The sequence below is a fragment of the Passer montanus genome, unplaced genomic scaffold, assembly GCF_014805655.1.
Source record: "Passer montanus isolate IOZ18808 unplaced genomic scaffold, ASM1480565v1 scaffold2, whole genome shotgun sequence".
Taxonomy (NCBI): Eukaryota; Metazoa; Chordata; class Aves; order Passeriformes; family Passeridae; genus Passer; species Passer montanus.
The window spans coordinates 24,399,900-24,422,208 of NW_024366591.1; the positions used below are offsets into that span (position 1 = coordinate 24,399,900).

At 40.3% G+C, this 22,309-nt stretch overlaps 1 protein-coding gene across 14 annotated transcripts in view; it reads left to right on the plus strand.

Moving 5' to 3' along the window:
- The first annotated feature begins 20,800 nt into the window (after positions 1-20,800).
- EPB41L2 (erythrocyte membrane protein band 4.1 like 2) overlaps positions 20,801-22,309 on the plus strand; it is a 111,462-nt gene continuing 109,953 nt past the window's right edge. For 12 of the 14 annotated variants that reach the window (XM_039707794.1, XM_039707789.1, XM_039707795.1 and 9 more), the window contains exon 1: positions 20,845-20,882. The gene's annotated coding sequence lies outside the window, so the exon portion shown is untranslated. Of the gene's footprint in view, positions 20,883-22,309 lie in introns of all 14 variants that reach the window. The other 2 variants (XM_039707793.1, XM_039707799.1) reach the window with 2 other exon arrangements.

A 22,309-nucleotide genomic window follows, 5' to 3' on the forward strand; every position in this document is an offset into this window, starting at 1 on the left:
TAGGGAAACAGTAACTTATTGTTTGAAGAAGAAAAGCGTCCCTGACCTTAACAGAAATGAAAGATCTGAATTCTAACATTGGTTTAGCTACACTCACACTTGGAGCAATGTGATGTGGCACCCAGTTTCTGTCACTGAAATCTCTCAGAGGTTATTGAATCCATCTGTATGTATGGATCTGAGGCTATTTGCCACCTCTTTTCTGATGATGGAGTTTCCTGATCCTCTTCTTGAGGCTCAAGGTTTTAATTTATAAAATCTAAAGGATGAACCAGTTCAAAGCTCCCTTATTTACAATCATGATTTTAACCTAGATCAAAGACATTAACTCATGTCCACATTCTAGTATGAAAAAGCATGGGAGAAATTAAAGAAATTTATGCAATTAAAGAAACACACATTCTGACTAATGGGGAAAGAGACACGTTTTAATTCTCCAGATTAGCACACTGCTATGACTGTAATAGATTATATCATACAGTTCTTATTCAATACTCCAGACTTCTGTTGAGCCACTTTCAATTCACATTCATACTCTGGCACTAGATGAACTGCAATAACTGAAAGGGAGGAAAACATTTGCATTTCCTGTAGTACATCTAACTTTCAGTCCAGGCTAGAACAATGTTTTAAAAAGCCCTATTGAAAGAACCATGTTTGGGTCCTTTTGTCAGTCATTCAATTTGTCTCCATAAGCCAACATGTGATTATTATCACTATTAACTTGTACCCTTGCAGGAAAGAGAAGAAATGGTGTTATTTGGTGTTATTTTTATTTACTTTCTATATGGTTTTCATTTTAAGAGAGAGCCGGACTTGATTATATGTAAGGGAATCAATCTACAGCTTAAAAGTCATGAAAACTTACACATGCTTTGAAACACTGAAAGGAAGGAGCTCAGGCACACATTAAACTGTACTCTATCAAAAACTCTATTTTTGGTGGGCATCCAGAGAATCAATGAATTTTTTTGACACATGACTCATACTCAGTTCAAAATATTCGTTATGATATATACTTGCATTGTGTTTTGGCCAAATGCTGTAACTCCCCATGTAGCTTAGCATGACGGGGCGGGCGTGACAGAGCTGCTCTCTTTCTTTCTAATTTGCACTGATTCCTAAAAACATCAAGTTTTTGAGCAAGTATATAAGCATCAAAATTGAAAATAAGGCAAATTGAAAATAATAGACAAATAATACTATGGGACATGTAGGTGTCTTTCTGCTGTGTCTTGGCAAAATGGTATCTACAATCCTAAGAACGATCTTCCTCACAGCACAGCTCTTGAAGACAGGTAAGGTGCATAGAGACTTTCAAAAAGGGTGAAATCATACCCAGAAAAAGTTGTTTTATGCTTTTGCAACAGTTGAGAAGGCAAAAATAGGATCCCTCACTTAAGGTACATTCAGTGAAAGAACTAATGCTTTCCTGAAGTGATGTAGTATAGCAAGGATCTGTTCCCTGAACTGGCGAGGAGAAGGACCTGCAGAAAAACAAGGCGGAAGAAAGCAAACTGAATTGCTGAAGGATATGTTGAGCTGCACTTGTGTCAAATCTATGTGTGGGTCTACAGCAGGCTTTTCCAATTACATACTGTATTTGCAGGACTCCAGAGACTCATGGGCAGTACCACTAATGACAGTTGACTTATCATATCCATGTAATTAGAATGATAATTAGGGAGATTTTAGAGAAGGGAGTGTGAATAGGTAGAGCTCACTGAATTCTCATGGGATCTGGCAACCTAAGGGGCCTCTGTGCCTTTTAAAATAACTCTGTATGTACTTGCTTTTGTAAATGTTATGTCTTACCCATTCATCTCCAGCCTCAGTCACTATTCTGTGTACATTAGCTGTCTAAGTTCTTCTGAAATTGCATGTTCTACAGTCCATTGTCTGCCTTACAGCTGAATCTCTTTTCACTCAAGTTTCAAATGACCCAAGGCCTATAATTGTTCTTTGTGGTTAGTTGACATCTTTCAAATCAGGGTCAAACTTCTGCCATTGAAACCTTGTCTCACTTGATTTTTATGATAACATTGACTCATTATTATCCCATGTTTCTGCATCACCTTTGGGGGATTTGTTTTATTCCTTGACCCCTTTGTGTATACCTTTAATTTTTTACCATCTTCCATCTAATGAACAAGTTACCATCTTTATCAAATTCACTTTCAGGTTTTTCTGTCCTTCATATTTTTCAAATTAAGATCTCAGCCTGACTTTGACCATCTGCTTGTGGGTGTCTGCCTTTCAGCCTATCTGCAACATCATTAAACATGGTTTGTCCTTGTCCTCGCTCTCCATATTCCTTCAGTCACCAGGAGGCACAGCTCCTGCCAGTCAGTTAGTTCTTATCACATAAGCTTTATGTTTGTCTCAAACCTCTCAAAGCTCTTCTCTCAATCTTTCATGTGTTAGGCAGAAGTTAACTTTTTACCTGAGATAGAGTCTTGTCAATATAAACTGTAATGCTTACTATTTAAATTCTTGTCCAGATCTTCACCTTATGTCTCAAGTACTGGAACTGTTTTCTTTTCCTTTGGCCTTGAAAAATGCAATATAATTCCCCTGTACAGTAATTTATAATGTCTTTGGAAAGGTAATTTTTTTCTATAATTTCAACTTTTGCAATGTAACCTGGCCTTGAAAAATGCAATATAATTCCCCTGTACAGTAATTTATAATGTCTTTGGAAAGGTAATTTTTTCTACAATTCCAACTTTTCCAATGTAACCGATCTTAAATTCCTCTTCAGCTTCTGTATTTTAGCACACAATTTAGATGTCTTGACTTTTTTTTATGGTTAATGCCTGCCTTAATTATCTTGTGCTTAATATTGAGAAGATTGATTTCTTTCTCTGAAAGGTTTGTAACTTAAACAGGAGCTATTACTTGTGCCTGCATAGCTCAAGAGAAGCAGAGTTCAGGTCTTAACTGGCCTTGGGTACTGGGACCTGGATGGCCATGTTTCCTGTGGCTGTACATCTGGATGAATATACTGGGCTTCTTAGCCAAGCAAACAGCCCAAAGAGAATACTGAACTAATTAATTTGTTCTGCTCCCAGTGTGAATTTAAGTCGTTCAGAAGCAGCTCAGATATCTGTGGACAATGCTGTGTTAGTACTGTGCAGATGTGGAATCTATGTCTTTTTTCTGCACTCCTTCTTCTGTTTGGAAAAATATCACTTTTAGCACCACCAAAACTACTTTGTTTTCTCCTTTAAACTGTTGTTTACTATGATATTGCCAGAAAAAAAAATCCCAAACAACAACAGCAATAATCCTTACAACTGCTGAACTAATAATGCACTAAGACAATCTTCTAAGCCGTTTAATGCTTGTCATATGGCTCCCTGGTGTATACGCCAGTCTATCTATCTCAAATGGAGCTTCTCTGCTTTACAGCTAAGGAAATGGCCACCACAAAAATCTGTCTAATGAAAACTGGACAAGGTAACTTCCTGTTTGTGTGATAATTATCAAGCCTTGACAAAAGAGCTGGTATCCTTCGTAAACCTTCATTTTAAAATCTCATTTTAAACTACTAGTAGATATTTTCAGAAAAAACACGTAAGAATTCCAGTAAATCATATGTTATAAAAGACATGTCTTCTTGTAAATACCTATTCCTGAATCTTTTAAAGTATTATTACTTGAAAAGTTTACTGTCCCCCAGGTATATTTATAAAGATTTCTAAGTGATTCAGTGCATCCAACACTGTTAAAAATGGTCCAGTTTAATTGCAGGAGATGACATCTATGTTGGTAGAAATCCAGGATGTAAAGCCTTAATAAAAGCTGTACTAGAAGGAATAGTCTAGAGAATTATAAAGTGGTTTATATTTTATTTTAATCTGCTTTTTTGAAAGTGGCATTTTCATATTCTTTCTCTAATTTACACCATAAAAAAGGGAATGTGTATATTGCCTCTCTGCCATGAGGAAAATAGAACATTTAATAAGTCCTTTGCAGACAAAAGGGGGTATATGCTTACTCTGGTTATGCTGTATAGAGATTTTACAGTTACTACAAGATCACTAGCACACTGGAAGGAGACAGTAGCTTTTGGAATACCAAGGCAATTTCTGCCAAAAATACTGCACCCTTAGGATCAGAAAAAAACGCTGTTGCTATTGTGTTCCTGCTTTCACCCATAGACTGTACATGCCTAACAATGAGTTAAAGTTGAAAATAAATACATTTAACTGAGTTAGCTTATTACAATGTCTTGACTACGTTGATACTTCTGGGTGTAAACTGAAAATAAAGTATCTAAGTTGTTTGGAAAGTGCATATTTCCATATCAAAAACTATCTTGTGCTAGTTTTCATAGGCCTTGTTATGGAGTGTTCACTGTGTGGGTTGCTCTATGCTCCTTACTTGGGGGAAAGGAATCTTTGCCAGAACTAGAACTTCATGAAAAGGTCCTGTATATTAAAAACCAGACATGGAAGGTTATTAGGAACTGGCTGAACCCTGCAGAGAGGCTGACAATTCTTCTCTCTCCTTATATATTCTACCAGCACCTGATTATTTTTAGGTATGTGAAACTTGTGTCTTCAGTACTGCCAAACTGTGTGTCCCTGTCTGCCTTGTTAGTGCCAATTTTATGGAAAATGTGTCACAGTCTGTACTAATTGACACTTGCTTTTTAAAAAAAATTGTACCAGAAAATTTTAAATCCTCTCTTAAAATATTTGCCTAAACTATGCATGCAAATGTAGGCACAGTAGAATTGAAATTTATTTGTATCCTAAATAATTTTTCAAAAGATTTGGACAGTTAAGTATGGAGCAATTTTAATTTTATCTTTTGGTCCTTTAATAATTCTTTTTCCATAGTTATGACTGGAATTTATAATGGCAGGGGAGATTCAACTGACAGATAACGTTTCACAGATTTTTCAGCTCTCCTAGAACAGAGTTGCAACTATTGGAGTTTATTCAGTGCCACAATGTTGAATTCATGGGATATTTTACTTCTGATGTCAGTAGGGCCTGGATTATTGCCCTGGTGCTGTGGCTGCCCAGGATGGAATTCTATCCACCCTGCAGTAAAAGACAAACTTGCTGTATCTTCAGTCAGAACAGAATTTCACACTTCAGGAATAACTCAAAATTATTCCACTTTGGTAGCAGATCTGCTTTAAGACTCACCTCCCAGCTCCTTTCCCCATGCTATAGCAGTGCACATTTGCCCCTGCACTACTGAAGCAGAAGAAATGAGAATAAGAACATTGAAAAAAATTGGATTAACAATACCTTAAAAAAATTAATTCTGTGGAGTTTTTAATGTGTGTCATTTTAACCATCCACTTTATCCTAGAGTCCAGAGACAGCTGTGTCCACACAACTTTTTTGTGGATGCAAAGTACAATGCAGATTTTATCAAATTGGGAGCAGTAAACAGAGTTCATCAACTTGACTTGAGCTGGCTTTGCTGCCAAAAGCAGTGCTACACAGTTCCACAGCCTTCATGTGTATAATAATTAGCTTGTACACAAAGGGAAAAGGTGCTGTGCTCTTTTCATGGTACATGGAGAAGAAAGAGAAGTGAAATTTTGAACAAGATGGTGTTTTTTTGGTTTTCTTACTTACTACACTCCTTGGATATCATGAAGAACATAACCTAAGGTCAGAGAACTGTGGTCAAAAGTACTGAGAATATCAAATATAAGTCCACATATTAGAAGTGACTTGATAGCCTGGTTTCCTTCGGCCCATGTGACTGCTGTCAGCCATTGCCCTTTAACATTTGAAGTCAGTGACCAATTTCAGCCATATGTGCAAGAGGATAGTCATCTTAAAGACAATGAATGCTTTACAAGCTTTGTAAAAAAACCCTAAAGTTAGCAAGAAGAGAAAGGAAAATGATTCTTTAGCAGAGGGAAAGGTTCTGAGTTCTGCTACTGTGCTTCCCCCACTTAGATGCAGTTCATCCTGTCTTTTGTCTGAGGCAGGTGCCACAGAGGAGGACCTGAGGTCACTGCAGTGGGGAAGGAGATTTCAGGACCAAAAGACATAAATCTTTACCAACCAGACTCCAATAGTTGTGCTGCTCAGCCAAACATGTTGTTTCCTCATAAGCAGCTACAGCACTTTTGTGACATGAGTAGAAAGCCCACTAGCTCAGGATTCTCTGGCAAGGCAAAGAAGCTGATTTTCATTGTGAGATAAAAATAAAACTGTTTAAAAAGAAGTAAAGAAATAACTTCCTAAACAGCTTGAAGGAAACAGGAGAAAAGACCTCCCTTTTTTTCTTCTTTCCTCTTTGCCGGATACAGGGCTTACAATCCCCTGGAGCACAACACCTACAAAAGAGTGGAATTTGATAACTCATTTTTAATTACTGCCTTTATCTGCACTTCTATAAAACAAACAAATTAAAAAGCCTAAAGCTGGGCTTGCACAGGGAAAACCTAGGTGTTCATAGGACTAAATTCACCACACTTCTCTCTGCACTGTTTCTCTTTTCTTCATTCTGACTTTTGAATCTGCCCTGATGCCCTCATCTGACACAGCAACTACATCAGGGAGAGAGAAAACAGGATAGGCTTTCACTTTTGTCTGGCAGCACAAGCTTGCATTCTGTGCTTTGGAGGTTTTCAGAGGCTCTTTATTCCATGTAATGTTCCTGGAGTGGAGAAGCGTATCTTTTGTTCTTCCTTATAAAGGGATATTTTTATACACAAAGATATACAGTACACTGAATTACAAGAGTTTTTATGTATTGGATTGTGAGGCTTTAGCACAGAAATTTCTGATGAATCTTTAATTCTGCCTTACCCAAAGCATTTAACTTCAAAACCTTTAAAGCACAGATGAATCAAAGCCTCAGAAACATATCAACTAATTGTAGTGACATCAAAACCAAAATGAGACTTAAACAGGTTCCACTCCTAGCATGCTAAACATGTAGCCTGCCTATATGTGCTGAGCTGCATTATCTCAGTACACATATGTATGGCTTTATATACTTGCAAGTAATTAAAATGAGGGAAGACAGACGTACGTCTTCCCTGCAAAGAGAAACAATTCTTTTATGTTTAAGCATATCTCTTGTTGTTTTAAATGTAGCTTCCACATTTTTGCTATGACATTGTGTACATCCAAAGTGACGAAGCCTGTATAGGTCTTCTGATTTCTTTAATATCGTTTCCATATTAGATAGCCAGATGGTGGAGAGCGATAATACTCTGTACTAATCACTTAGGAAGTCTACAGAGTGGTGCTTTGAGATTTAGACCCACAGCCACTGCCATCACTCCTTTGATGGAAAGCCGCAGATACTATTCCAACCAATTGAATGTTTTCAAATATATCAACACTGAACAAATTATCTAAACAGGAAAAAGACTGACAAATACCATTCAGTGCTAATGAAGAGAGGGTTTTGTCCAAAGGAAATAATTGCGTTCACAAGGATCAGAGACCAACATGGCATTGTGCAATAGTATTTATACATATCTAAAAAAGTATTTTTGTGTTTTTTATGGCCATCACAAATAGAAGAGACTGACATTCCTGACTTACTTCCCCCCCCCAAAAAGAAAAAAGCCTAGGAGCAGAAATCATTATCTCAATGAGTTCCTCAGTGTTTGATTTTTAATTCCACACTGAATTTAATTCCACACTGAATCTGTTCTGTCAATTTTAGGGTTTTGTAATTCCAACAGATCAATCAGCAGAAACCTTTTTCCTACAGTAATATTCATTTATGTACAGGAATACCTTTTTGCTTATGTTTCTACCTTGAATATACTTGGTTTCTTTTCTGAATGATGCATTGTTAGTCTGTGGGCGCATTTTACAAGAATGAAATGTCAGATGTGCCCATTCCTAATGTCACAGACTTTTTTATATGCTTGCTTACATTTCTACATTATAAAGGAAAAATATTTCTCTGTGAAATTTACTTCTATTGTTAAGCATTTCATAAAAAACCCACACTGCAGGCTCTACTCCAGACTGGCAACCAGAAGCTCTGGAAAAAGAGACTAAGGCAGCACTGATCAGCACTCAAATATGATAAGCAAGCAGACTAAACATGTAAACAAGTCCTGTGCTGAGTGCTTTGTTTTGGTAGCACCAATTGTCATTTCAGTACAGGAACAAACAACCCACTTCAGGCTATCTGGTTTATTAATTGTAGAACACTTGAAATGGTAAAAAGAAAACACAAAATAATGTTAAACTAAAAGGTTTGTAAGATACTTGTCAGAACTGGGCTGATCTAGTTGCAATTTTCAAACTGCAGCAATGTTTTACTCCAGCCCTAGGGTAAAATAAGCATCTTCATCATCCTGATATTTGTACAACACTGTACTAACGTTGCAAAAAATGGTGGACTTTATAGAAATTCCCTCTCACCTATCCAGCATTATTTTTTAGTGCACTGAACAAATATTTACTCAGCATTTCTGAAAATCAGACTCTTTAATACCTGAGAAAATCAAAGATGTCATTATCTAAAAAACATTTATGTTTCTCAGTGTGTATTTTTTCTCTTATTATGCTTAGTAAAAGAATGTATTAATGTTTTGGATAACACTATTAAATTGCTAACTTTAATTAGATTTTTCTCTCCTATCCTAAATCCCCATCTCTGTATTATAGTATGTATCACTGTAGAATCATTAGTTACATTACCATGCAATGTGGCATTTTGCAATGCTGCCCAATAAGCCTGAAGCCAGAAGGCTTGATTTTAACCTTGAATGACTTCATGGAGTTATTCTTCATATACACTAATACATTAAAAATCAAACATTGGATCATAAATTATATAAAACCAGCACTCAACACATACTACTGTTACAGCATGCAGTTGTGAAATGTACATGGGAAATAAACAAAGCCTTAAGGAATGTCTTTAAAATGAGGATGGAGCAGCACACAGAGAGGAAGAACATGTAAACAAGTGGTGGAAAAGAACAGATGTGTGCTGTTTAGACACACAGGCAACTTGCCTGAGGGAAGTTTGGATTATTGAGCTAACATAGCAAAGATACATAGTCTGTTCACATTTAAATCATAAGAGAGTTTGTGCATGTTGTGTGAAGAGTGTTCCCACTACTTCTCTAAAGTAGGTGGTTTCTTAGCACATAAAGCAAATTTGCAGTTCAGTTTACCTAGAAATTTCCTCAGAAATGCTGATAAATGCTGCATCTAGTATAAAATTCAACAGAGATGCAAGTTACAGAAGCCTCTCCAAGATTGCTGCCTAGAGTACCTAGAAAAGGAATCTATTCTTTAGAAAAAGCAGCAATTTGTTCATGGTGAAATTAGTGTTAGAACTAAAGACTATAGCAATAGTCAGTTGTTTGTTGCCATAAAAATTAGTTCTCCATGCGACTCAGGCTTGCACATCTTACCAGTGTCAGAATCTCCCCTATGCCTGTTCTTGCCATATTTCATAACTTTGCTGAAGCTTTAGCAGAGTAGGGACAGAATACAGGCTCTTGCAGCAGTCAGACGGGAAAAGGAAGAGAAGGAGGAGGTTGCAGAAGAGAGAGGTGATGTCAAGTGAGGTGTAAGTTTTAAAAGGAAAAGGGGTGCCCCAACTGGGCCCTGAAGGAATGGACAGATATGACTTCCCCAGAAAATCCAGGTATAGTATTTTCTCTTCTTAAAGAAGGGCAGCTTAGGGAATTTGTAGTGTGTTTTTGAGCTGCAGAGATGCAGAGCTGTTTGTGTGCCTGTTCACGTGCTGTAAACAACTTCTAGGAAGGCATTTGGTTACTCTTTCTCCCAGCATGGTTCCCCCCTGTCCTTCCCACCCTATTACTCCTTGCTGGATCTTGCACTTTTCACTCCACTGCTTGGCTCTGCAGTTCTCTCTGAGCAAGAGAAAACAGTTCAGTGCTGCCAATCCTTCTGCAGGGCCTGTGGGTACATTTATGCATTGATGATGGCAACTGTGTGTGGGAGCTATGCGCAGAGAGACTGTGGACTGATGGAGTGGAAGGGGGAGGAGAGGGCCTGCCATGGCCTTAGGTGACAGACACCTGGCACAGGAAGACCAAAAGTTGTTTGAAAAGCCTAGCAAAGAACTCTTCCAATTTTCCTGATCTTGCTACAGTAACTCATCTGCTGGCTCGCCATAGAAAAGTGAAGGAAAAGAGACAATATAATGGTGATGTGTAGCAAAAAGAGCAAACAAATGGTGAGATTAAAGGAACTCAGTGCATCCTTTAAATTGCTTCTCCTTTTGAATTAGCCACAACTACTTTTGAACTGAGCCATGCTTGGCAGAAGACTACTAGTAAACCTTAAAAAACAGGGTGATTGAAGCCTTCAGGAGCAGGGAGTCTAAGGCTGTCAGGCTTCCTGCAGGATAGAGGCTTACAGATTTTATTTGAGAGAGGAAGAATAAGTAACACTGCTAGGCTGGAAGCCAAGCCACTAGAAAAGAGTTGTGGAGTAAAGGGGAATCCAGGCAAAGTCCCTGAACACCACTGCCTCCTGACAGATTTGTGAGAGGCTGCTGTTGTGCAAAGGAACGGCTGAATGTGTCGAGTGATACTCAACCTCCCTTTCCAAGAATGTGAAAAGCTGTCTATAAAGTATACATGCAGTATGTTGTATTAAACTCTCCTGTGAAGTAAGCACAACACTATTTATATCTATATTTTTATACTGGTACTAAACAAGGTTGACAGCACATGAGATTACAGACCCATGCTTGTCATGGGTTAAACTGCACAGGGTTTGTAAACAGTGCGTAAATATGCTATATGATACAGCAGCACGTCACTAATCCACGGTAATGCAGGGAAGCCCCGGTGCAGATTAGTGGGGTTTGTGGATTACGGGCTGAGAGGGCATTTGAGGGGAAGTCAGCCATGTCTCAGGGCAAACTCCCCGCTCCACTCAGCAGCCCAGTGGAACTCTTGTCGCTGGAAGGAGCTGCCAGGGGCACCTCCGCTCTGCTTGGCTCCAAAGGACATTAAGAGCAATGCTGATGCTGTTATTGCTTCTTTTTCAAATGTTGTAGTAGGCCTGCTCCAAACAGGGAATTGCACTCCTAGTCTCCCTTGAATCACTTTAAACACTTAGCACACACCTGCTGTGCAGACATTTCAAATCAAATTAAAGTGAAAATTATGTGGTGGATATGGATTTTGTAAGGAATTCTAACCTGCTCTGTGCACAGCTTGGATGGACAGATGTTATTCTGTATGTACAGTGCAAAAGTTAGTTTCTGAGAGTTTCTAGGCTAAACAGTGGTGATGTCAACAAATACATTGTTTCTGATTTTATACATATGATGGCTGTTCCACTCACCCAAAAGAAAATATCACTCCCTAATTCACAATAATTTAGAATTGCATACAGTAAAATAATTTTCCTTACTAACAATACAACTAGTATACACATACACTTTTAACTGTTATAGATGCTTTTACTCATATAAAACTGAAATACTGCTAAATGTCATATAGATAATAGCCAAAGTTACTGTCATGATAAAATATCAGTAAAGCAAACATGCTGATTAAAGATTTTATATTTAATAAAGCAATCATGCAGTATCAAAAAAAATAGAAATTGGATATTTGGGCCCAATATTGATATTCATTGTAATTTCTTCCTTTCAAGAAACAAAATGAATAATCCATATTTAAAAAAGAATAGCGTGAAGTGTTTGGCTGTGTGTCAGGCAAATTTTATATTATCTGAAAATCAGGATGCTCATTATTTTTTATATAGGACACCACAGATGTCTTGGCAATGTCATGGCTAAATGTGGTATACTTTTGTAATGCTAAAAAGTTACCTGAGGCAAAGACTTGAGATAGATGATTTTAAGGAGATCAGCTCTTTGTGAAGCACATTTTCCCCTCAGCAGTCTATAGGCTCAGACAATGAGTTTGTCCATTTTAAGTTTATTGACCTTTGTGAATACAGTATTTGAAACTGCTAACAGACTTCTTTGAAAATCAATGGTAGTTGTGAAGCTGTTTGTTATCTATCCAATGTTTTTTCTTGAGTGTGATTAATGAAAAAGAAAATTACATCAGTGAAACTGAAAAGTCAAATTAATTAAAAATGAAACATTCATTCCATTCTCCCTTGGAAAAGCAAAATTAAGAAGAGATGGATATTTTATCTGGATCCACATATCTGAACTACATATATAATAATGTAGTTCACCACAGACCAATTAAACTTCTAAGAGTTAATCCAGAGAAAAGATTGTGTGGAATTCTATACCTATATTGTAGTAGAAAAAGAATATCAAACTAACTTGCTTCTTTAACTTATTTTGGCCTAAGCTTGCAAAAGTAAAGCACTTGATTCACACTGTTGGCCATATTACAGTGTAAAACATACAGGATAAAATAGAGGCCCCCTGTGCTGTCAAGAGAGGTTGATTTATAGTGATAGGGTGAAGCCAGGATTTGACCTTGCTTTCTTTTGTCACCATTAAGAGTCTTACATGGAATACTGAGAATTAGAAACATCAACATAAGTACCAGTTTTTCTGTAAAACACGTTTTTCTGACACATTTTCTGACAGCAGCACATAAGGCCTTTTCTCAAGCAGTTTGCTGTAAAGGCAAAGCCTTTGCTGTTTTGCTGTTTCTCACAAGTTTGCTGTTAGGCTAAAGCCTAACTGGCTGCGTGTGAAATTTCTTGAGGGCAAAACTAGTTTCCAGTTCTGCAAACAGACATAAATATGAACTAGGTACCAAACTGTCTGCAGGACAATCAATATAAATGTTAACACCCAGTACAGGGTAACTTGTCTGTAGCCAGGTTCCCCGAATCAACTGCGTTTGTAACATAGATGGGGCCCCACAAGCTATTCAAAGAAACCATTGCAAAAGCTGCTTGTCATTTAATGATTGCATTAGCACCATTATCTACTATCTAATCGATGCTGTGATTGACAACTTTGCAAATCAGATTAGCTTTCAGTCTGCCTATGAATATAGCATGGCTAGGAATGGAAAATTGTGTGGGCATCAATTTGTGGAAAATGAGCAACCTTCAAAGGTATGAAACAGAAAATCACTGATATTGAAGATTAGTTGCAACAACTATACACCAAGATATACTAAAATCACTCCTGTGATTTTATTCACATCTTGCATCGCATCACTCCAATGTTGCTCACATACAGTGAGGGGAAGTTCCCACCCAATGACATCATAGTTTGTCTTTGGCTACAACCAGCTACATATTTTTAAAGAGGTCCTGTTTGTTCCATAACTGAACTCTTCACCTTTTGATTATATGTTTTGATGGGGGGGGGGGGGGTTAAAAGGAAAAAGCCTGCTAGTAAATTTACTTGAACTTGGCATTCACAGTCTCAGACTTGGGTGGGCTGCATTCCCTCCTCCGGTTACACCCTACCTGAAATCCTTGTATGTTAAATCACTTGACTAGTTCAGCCTTAATGGTTGGGTCATACCCTGGGAAGCAAGTTCAGAGATACTGGAAATGTGTGCTTACAAAAACACACATAATTGTAGAAAAATATGTGGCCAAACTAAGAGAGAAACACTGAGACTGTGGAAAAAAAAACCAAACCCACAGTTATTTGGAAGAAAAAAATTATCTCTTAGTTGTGATGAAGTGTGACAAAAACACAAATTATTGCTACCCTTCCAGAGACACATTTTTTTGAAGAGAAACACCTCCCCACTCCCTCCCTCCCTTCCTCCCAATCAGGAAACTTTAAACTATTTTTACATATTAACACAAATGTTAATATTCCTATCTTTTTCTGCTGCTACAAATGCATTCCCTATTAAAAATACGTACGAGAAAAAGGTATTTCTGTAAACATCTGGATCTTCATCTCAGTGGAGCGAGCTATTGATAAGCATGAACTATTGGAGAAGTTTTATGTCACAATCAACTGAAGTGGATTTATTATTACATTTATAGACACACAACTTTTGTGTTTTCCCTAGCAGCAATCTCAAATATGGAGTCAGCAGGCAATTTTCTAATGGTCTGTAGATAATTGATAGGATGCGTAGTGCTGCTTTCTTGCTTCCACATATTTGGAGGAGTAGCCAGGAAAAGTCAGGAATCTTATTTAAGCACTTGGAATGGGACAGATATAAGTATCTTAACTGCCTCTTGTATGAGCTGTCCTCACAGAGAAAGTGAAGGCCAGAACCACAGCTGGAACATTTAGGAACAGTTAGCTGGAACTAAATATTTTCTTAACATTACTTTTCCATTGGAGCAGTTTCTGTGGTTGGCCCTGTTTGTTCCACAAATCAAACCAGAGGTGATCCATGGCACCAGTACACTGGCCTGGGAAAGCCTGCTTTAGAACATCCTCAGCACATATCCTAAAGAATAGAAGCAGAGTGGATGCTGGATGTGGATGTTTTTTATTTTGAAAAAGTTATAGTTTTGGAAAACAGGTAAATGGTTGGTTATGGTATCAAGCCTGTGGGTTTCCCCCTTTTCTAGAATTGTGAGAAGAAATGGCTAAGTACCATTGCTACTGGGGATTTTTGGTGTGGGTTTTTTTGGGGGCAGGGAGTGTTGCTGATTTGATTTTGTACCTATGTTGTGAATTCCTATGTTTTTGCTATTGGAAAGTTTCAAAATTAGCAATAGTCAGGGAGTGGTAGAAACTTAGAATTTTTGGAAAGTAAAAAAATATTCTGTTCGAAACTCTTGCAGAAAATTGACTTTACTCCTTTACAAGTATTCTGATCTATATCCTGATTTGTCTTTATTGAAGTACTGGTGCCAAGGCTTCCACTCAGTTGTGAGGTTAGCGTGGAACTCATCTAATTAACCAATGTCCTCTTTTCTCGTGTGGTCTGTCACGCTGTGATACGCACTTTCCAAAGTTGTCTTAGTGAATGGTTTGGCTTCCTACCACAGGACAGCGTAATACAAAAACTTATTTAAATAATCCTGGTGAATCTGTTCCTACAAGGTGTTTAGTGATTAATACTGAGTTCCAATCATCCCCAGTTTCTTCAATCTTTGCTAAGTGGCAAGGTTTCCCACATCTTGATCTCAGGATCTTAAGATGGATGATTGTAGGAATATGTACAATAGACACTGTGATGGTGATGTAAATATCCATTTTACTATTGAGGACAATGGGACCAGGGTGGGACCTTAACCTATTTGGCACAGCTGTCATGAGACTCCAATAAAAATAAAAAACATCCCTCCCGGCTTACATTTTCACAATTCTATTTATAAGCCCCATGTAAATGCCTTTCAAATGTGATAGTTATCTACAGCTTTTTTCAGCTAAGTAAGATCCCTCTCTCACAAAACTTGATGATGACACAAGCTCTCTCCAGCTGGAGTCCAGAAGCTTTCAACACTGCTTAGTATATTAGAATCAGAAATATTTTAGATGTGTTAACTAAGATTGTATACAAATTGAGACGATACGCCTCCTTTGCTTCACTGAAGATGCTTCTGGAGTGTCTTTTGGTTGGTTTGGTGCAGCTATGAAATAAGTAACTTATTTTCTTTCTTAATGGCTTTCATCCTGTACTTTATTACCACACAATCATGTTTCAACTACATTTCTTTAGGCATAACTGATTTTGAGCCCGACTTGGCCTGCGAGGTTGGATCTTTCCATCTGTTGTGGATGTTTGCTCTACAAACAAAATCTAGGTCTTCAGCAACACTTACCACTTACCCTTGCCAATATTTGTTATCCGCTTCACTACCCAGCCGGTAGTGATGCCAAGCAGCAACATCAAGGGAACACAGGCTTTTCACATCAGCAGTCACTTTGAACTGCTAGTTGTTTTTTGCTGTTCAGTGGAATTTATGTTGTGGCTTTGATTTCGACACTTAACAATACTACAGAATCAAACAAATGGGCAATCTAAAGGCAAAAGAAAAGTATAACCTATGGGTATACATTTCATGATGAACGTGGCATATTTCCTATGTGATTCTCTCCTCCCTTTCCCCTTTTCCCCCAGCCTCCCCCCCACACCCCTTCACTCTAGCTGAATGAAAAGTTTAAATTCACTGTGTTTATCTTACATCACATACTGCTCATATTCAGGACTATTTGTTATTTTATGGTTTTCCTTTAACACTCCATACTCCACAATTTCTATTGCTATAAAAGGTGCAAAGGCCCTTAAGGTGTCCCTTTTCTTCAGACATAAAAACAGGCTTCTTTTCTTTAATGGGATGGTCCAACAATGCACATCTACAGAGACATGTCCTAACTTGAGGACAGCCCTTAAGTCAGTATAGCACTAACCAAGAAGAATCTTAGCAATTCAGAAGATGCAGTCATAGGAATGACTCCTTTAACCAGTAGTGTCTGCAAGATCAGAATCTTACTAATTCCAAACCCCCACAATTACATTTATCAGCTTATAATTACCATACAAGAGCTGTCAGAGTGGGATTGCTGCATTTGTCCTCCCTGTCAGCACCACAGCTGGGGTGTGAGAAAACTCATGCCTTCACACTGCAGCAATACAACTTGTCTCTTGTTTTGGGCTGTATCTTATGTGTCAAATCTGGGGTGAGAGAGAATCCAATGCACTGTTCTACTGCCAGAAGCACAAAGCAGAATCACACATTTAAAAAGTACCCAGTTGGAAGGGACATTCCTTGACCAGCAATCAAATATAGTGGCAGCATCCACTCCTGGGATGCCAAAGAGTACCTTTCACATCATTCATGTGCATCAATTGTGTAACTTTGAGCTCCAGACACTGCATACATATGACATTACGGGCACATGAAGTCTCCTGTGCCAACAGGTTGAAAATATTGTCCATGATAAGTGTCTTCATCAGTTATACATTTTTATCACACTAAAATCGCAGGTAAAATTATCTTCTTCTCCTACTGTGCATTTTTATGCTGTAGCATACTTTATTCCATAATGAATACATTATGGAAGATATTTTCAGCCATTAATTGAATGCCTTGGAACCTTGCTGAATGGCAGTGGACTTGCCTGCAAACTAACCTCTGGGAAAAAATGCATTTCCTTTCCAGAAAGCAGCCTCCTAGAAGCTTGTTCCCATCTATAAGAAACATTTATGGAAGGAGAGACAATTTTCAGGACCAGCTTCCAGACCACTCAGGAATCTACTTATCTTAGGAACCACTCAGGAATCTACTTAGAAACCACAATGATGTTGCTGAGTAACTAAAGTTAGTCACTAAATATAACTAACTAACTGTAACTAAAACAGTTATATTATTTTACCAGGAATAGATTAGGCAGTTTTCTTGTTTTTACTTCAGCCATTTCTGGAATCTTTTTCTTATTCATTTTTCCTTCAAAATCTGTGAAAAGGAGACATCTTTACATACAAGACAGCAGTATAAGTATTTTTACTAATGTCTTATTTTCTGTTAACATCACACAGTTTATAATTAGAAATGGACATTTTCCCCTTATTTTCTTTTGTAACAGACACTGCTCATGGTTGTGCCAACAGATTAATGTGGAGACTACAGAATGAACATTATAAAAGTGTCATTTAGGTAAAACTAAGAAGCAAAGTGGCTCAAGAGTTGTGCAAACAGCCATTTTGACTACAGATTTATAATCATAGGCAGCAGCTCCTACGCTGCAGCCTTTCTATCTCTTGAACAGTGTGTAGGTTGTATCAGCACTTTAAAGAAATTTTGCATATTGAGTGCAACAACAGATTGGTAACAGTTCTTATCACTGTGGTATAAAACTTAGATATAAACTCAGAGAAGTGGAAAAGGGATTGAGAAAAATATCAGAAACTACATTAATGGCTTTTCTCTAGTGCTAGTACAGCAGAGTACACATCCCAAAAATGTTGCATGTTCCACTTGAATATGAGGGAAAAGTTCTTTACTGTGAGGGTGGTTGTGGACTCTCCTTCAATAGATACTCAAGAAATATCCTGTGCAATGTGCTCTAGGATGACCCTGCTTGACCAGGGAAGTTGGATCAGACACCAATTCTTCACCAATTCCATGAAAATCAGAGCACTAAGAAAATCACCACCTGACATGCTGCATAGAGAATGACACAGACTTTATTTGGATACCCAGATGTTCCATTACTCTGCTTAAGAAATTCTCTACATCCTTCTCCTCTTTAGGACATGTTTGTCCCGCAATAAAAATGCAGGAAAAGCACATACCGCAACATGTATCACATTTTATGTTGTTTAAAGAAAAGTAATGTATATTTTTAATTTAATGAAACTGCCAGGCTATTTAGTCTTCCAAAACTGTAGATCAGAGAAGTAAAGTTTGTCAGAAGGCAGCAGACTTCTCCAGAAACAAATGGTCTAAAGCTAGTGTGAGAAGAAATAGGAGTGTAAATAAAGCTCTGGGAGGTACCTCTAACTGGGATTCTGAGCAGAAGTCCAAGTCTTGCTGAGGAAAGAGGAAAAAAGAAGCAGTTCCTTTGAAGTCTTCCTAAATTTTCTAATCTAGGGAAAGTTCATTGCCAGCATTTCCACCAGTTTTAGCAACATTGGAAACCTTAATGAAGACAAGATTTTTGCAGGGGCAGTTGGTTTTAGTAATGGTATTTGCTCAGGCCAATGGTATTATAAGATTGGCAGCCACACAAGTACTGGCAATGAGAGACAGCAGCTGGGATGGTGCAAACTTAGGAAGCCTCTGAAAGCAGCAGAGACCAAGTTTCTCCTGTTGCACCCATAAGTTAAGTCTTTTACAGTAGTAGTTACTGGTTTTAGGCATGCATGGGAATCTGAGAGAAACTGGCACATATTCTCTTATCATTCTTCATGCTTAGTGATATTACAGCATCTGAGGAATGAACCAGAAAATATTTGAGTTTTAGAGTCTGTTCTGCATATAGAAAGCATCTAGAGGTAAAACCATAACCCAGTAGTGCTGTGGTAATTGTAGCATCTGCTGTATCAAATTAAAAAATGCAGTGACTAGTTTTCATGAAAAAGAAAAATGATACTCCATCTCCTCTTTGAAAGACTCAAAAGGCTTTTTTAATGCTGTTTTTGAATGCAGAGCAAGAGATACTAAAAATAATTCATCAGATTTATTTAAATTATGCAGTGTAATACATAAAACATGAAGATTACAACATCAAGCAATATAGCTGGAACAAATTAAAACTGCTTGTGCATATGCATTATAATTCCTTCTTTAATTACTGGTCCCTAACCTCTTTCAGTGGATGCAGAATGAACATGTGGAATTAAGCACAGATACCTAATGGTGCCTGCTCTCTATTCATTGCCAACTCATTGCTTCTCTCTGCTTACATTAATTTCCTTTAAGAGCTCTCCTATGAGCTGCATGGTTACTTTTACTTCTGAAGCACTAAGATTAAAGAAAAAATATTAATCCATGTCAAATAGGACTTGATTTCTTGATGCTGCACATTATGAAATATGTAGATTATTTAGTGTATTGCCTGTTGACTTAATTTTCACTAGTGGGCTACCCTAAATGAAACCCCAGCATCTTAAGATTGGCATTGTGAAAACACATCCCTCAACCTCTTCACAAAAAATCAGACTAAAACTATGTGTAACATGGCATCACACAGAGATTTTTGAGAAAGAAAATTTGGTGTCTTACAATTTTTTTCAGAATTCTGTAAAGAACAGTCAACAATCTCAGTCATGATCCTGTTCCCTGCCTGATAATTTTCCTAGAAATTACACAGGGATTACATATAAAATGCCTCATTTTACTACACAGCTCTGCTCCAAAGTAGAAAAATCTGTTCTGTGTACTACAGAAGGCACGGCCTGGTACGCGTGAAGGCTAGGCAAGAAATTTGTAGTTAACTTTAGGTTATAATGCACAAAAGGCATGAACTGGTACAGACAACATATATTATGTGCTGGATTTTGCAAAATCGGTATGACTGCACACAATGTAAATAATTGTCTGTTTCCATAGCACTCCCAGGGCCTGCAGCCTGTGCAGCACAGCAGTTGCCATGAGTTTTTCATATCCAGGCCTTTTAGCAGTCAGAATCCACACACATCCAAACACCTCAGGCAAGTGAAAGTCAAGCGCCATTAGAAAATGCAGGTTGTAGGGAGGCCTCTCACTTAACCTCCAGCTCAACAGCAAGGCCAGCTGCGTGGTCAGCCCAGGTTGCTCAGGACTGCATCTGCTTGGGAGTGGAAATCCCAGAGGAACCCACTCCCTCGGTCCAGCTGGCCGCAGCATGAGGAACTTTTTCCTTACACCCTGCCTGACGCTCTCATTTCACCTCACTCCCCTTGTCCCTCAGCAGGACACCGAACCCCTGGCTGCCTCTTCTGGACCCGGTCCCCACCAGTGTCCCGTCCGCAGGCCGCGGCAGTCCCGACCCTCCACTTCCCGGCACGGGAGGGTCGCTCCGGCGCCGCCACCGCAGGCATCCATCCCGCCGGGCTCCCGCTGCCGTGTCCGCTCCAACCGCGTGCGGGGGCCCGGCTGGAGGCGGCACCTGCCGAGGGCTGCGGAGAGCCGGGAGGGATCACCGCCTCCCCTCGGCGCCCGCGCAGCCCGCGGTGCCGCAGGAGCTCATTCCACTTGGAGACACCGCGGGACAGCGACACCGCACCGCCCGCGCGGCCAGCGCCCTGCCTGGACTCGCCCGGGGCCATGGCTCGCCAGCGGCGCTGCCGGACCGTGTCTCTCCGGTGCGACGCCCGCGCTGCGACACGGCTCCCAGAGCCCGTCCCGGCCCCAGGCTAGAACGGCAGCCCCGACGGGCAGCGGCCGCCGAAAGCGGCCCAGGAAGAGCGGGCGGGGGCGAGGCGCTGCCCGCGGAGATTGACGACTGCGCCAACCAATGGCGAGGGCGCGGATTGGCCGGGGGGCGGGGCCGGCGGGGTTTTCTCCCGGGCTGGGCTGACGGCCGCGGCCGGGAACTTCGGGAGCGTGCGGCGCCAGCGGCCGGTCCAGCGGCAGGTACCAGCGGGAGCGGTCCCGGGGGAGCGCGACTTGCGCCGGCAATGGGCAGCGGGGAATGGCGGCGAGGAGGGGGTCGGGCAGCCGTGGCGCTGCGCTGGCGGTGCGCTGGGGGCCGCTTTGCCGCGTATCCGTCGCCGTTTTCACTGGTCCGCTGCGCTTGCCGCGGGATGCGGAGGCTGCGGGCGGGGCCGGCCCGGCGGATCGGGTAGAGCTGCCCCCTCCCTTCTTCCTTCCCTCCTTCTGTGCCGGCCCCGGGCGGCGGCGGGGCGGGCGGAGGGGGGCAGCTCCAGCCGCAGCCCCTCCGCCCCGGGCGGGCAGCGCAGCGGCCGGTGGGGCTGGCTCCTCCCTCCCTCCTTCCCTGCTTTTCCCGCAGCCTCGGGCGCTGCTCCCGGCGAGGCGAGCCGTGCGGGGCCGCTCCTCGCCGCTCGGTTCCAAGCCTCCCTCGCCGGGCTGCCGGCGCGGGCGGTGCCTGCGGCCGCGACTCGGGGCACGCCGGCCGGCGCTGCGCGGGCTCCCGCGGGCGCTGCTGTGCCCGCATCTACCGCGCTCTTGGCTCGTCTGCCTCTAGTCTGGGGCCAGATGAAAGGGCACCCCCTTTCCCCGAAAAATCTGTCCCGATGGCTGTTGGTGCTTTTCCCGCACCCGTCGCGTGAATGCTGTGTGAAGAGAAGCGTTTGGTTTCCTAATTTCCTTCCTCCCGGAGCACCACTCCTCTCCTCCTGATAACTTCATCTATTTGCATCTTGGGCTGTTCCTTTCTTTCGTCTGTAAGTTAGCAACTGCAGAAAAATGAGGTAAATAGGCCCCCGCACTGAGGCTGTTTGCCAAGAATCAGATAGGGGGTGAAATCGAGGAAGACTTCGCATCACTAATTTCTCTTCCCTTCAGGATTAGGGTAAAATTATGTGTAGAATCCTCTTATATGGTTTGTACCTACTGTTTTAAAATAAGGCCCCCTTTCAAGATGTGATGACCTAGCCTCTGAGCATTATGCACTGAGATTTAAAAAAAAAATTATTTATAGATTTAGGTCTAAAGTTCCTTTCCTATTATTGTTCTCTTGTAAGGCTTTGATTACAGTAGTCTGAAGTCTGAATACACTCAAAAGCGCTATTAACGCTGTGCTAACATTTTTTTAGTGTGCAGCATTCTTCCACAGGTAAAGATCCCACTGAGTTGGACTTAATCCCTTTTGATGTTAATAGTGTTGTCCACACATGTGTATGGCTGGAAGGATTGCTGATTGCTGTGAAGGGAGCTGTTTTGTGGGTTTGTCAGCTTAATGATTATGATTTCCACCTTCCAAAAAAATTGCTGCCAGACAGCAAGTAATAGCCAGCTAAAGTAAACTTAAGGTGCTTTGATACCAGTAATAACTGGCAAGTAGTTATTTGGTGTGTTTTTTACTTCTTGTAAAAAGAAGT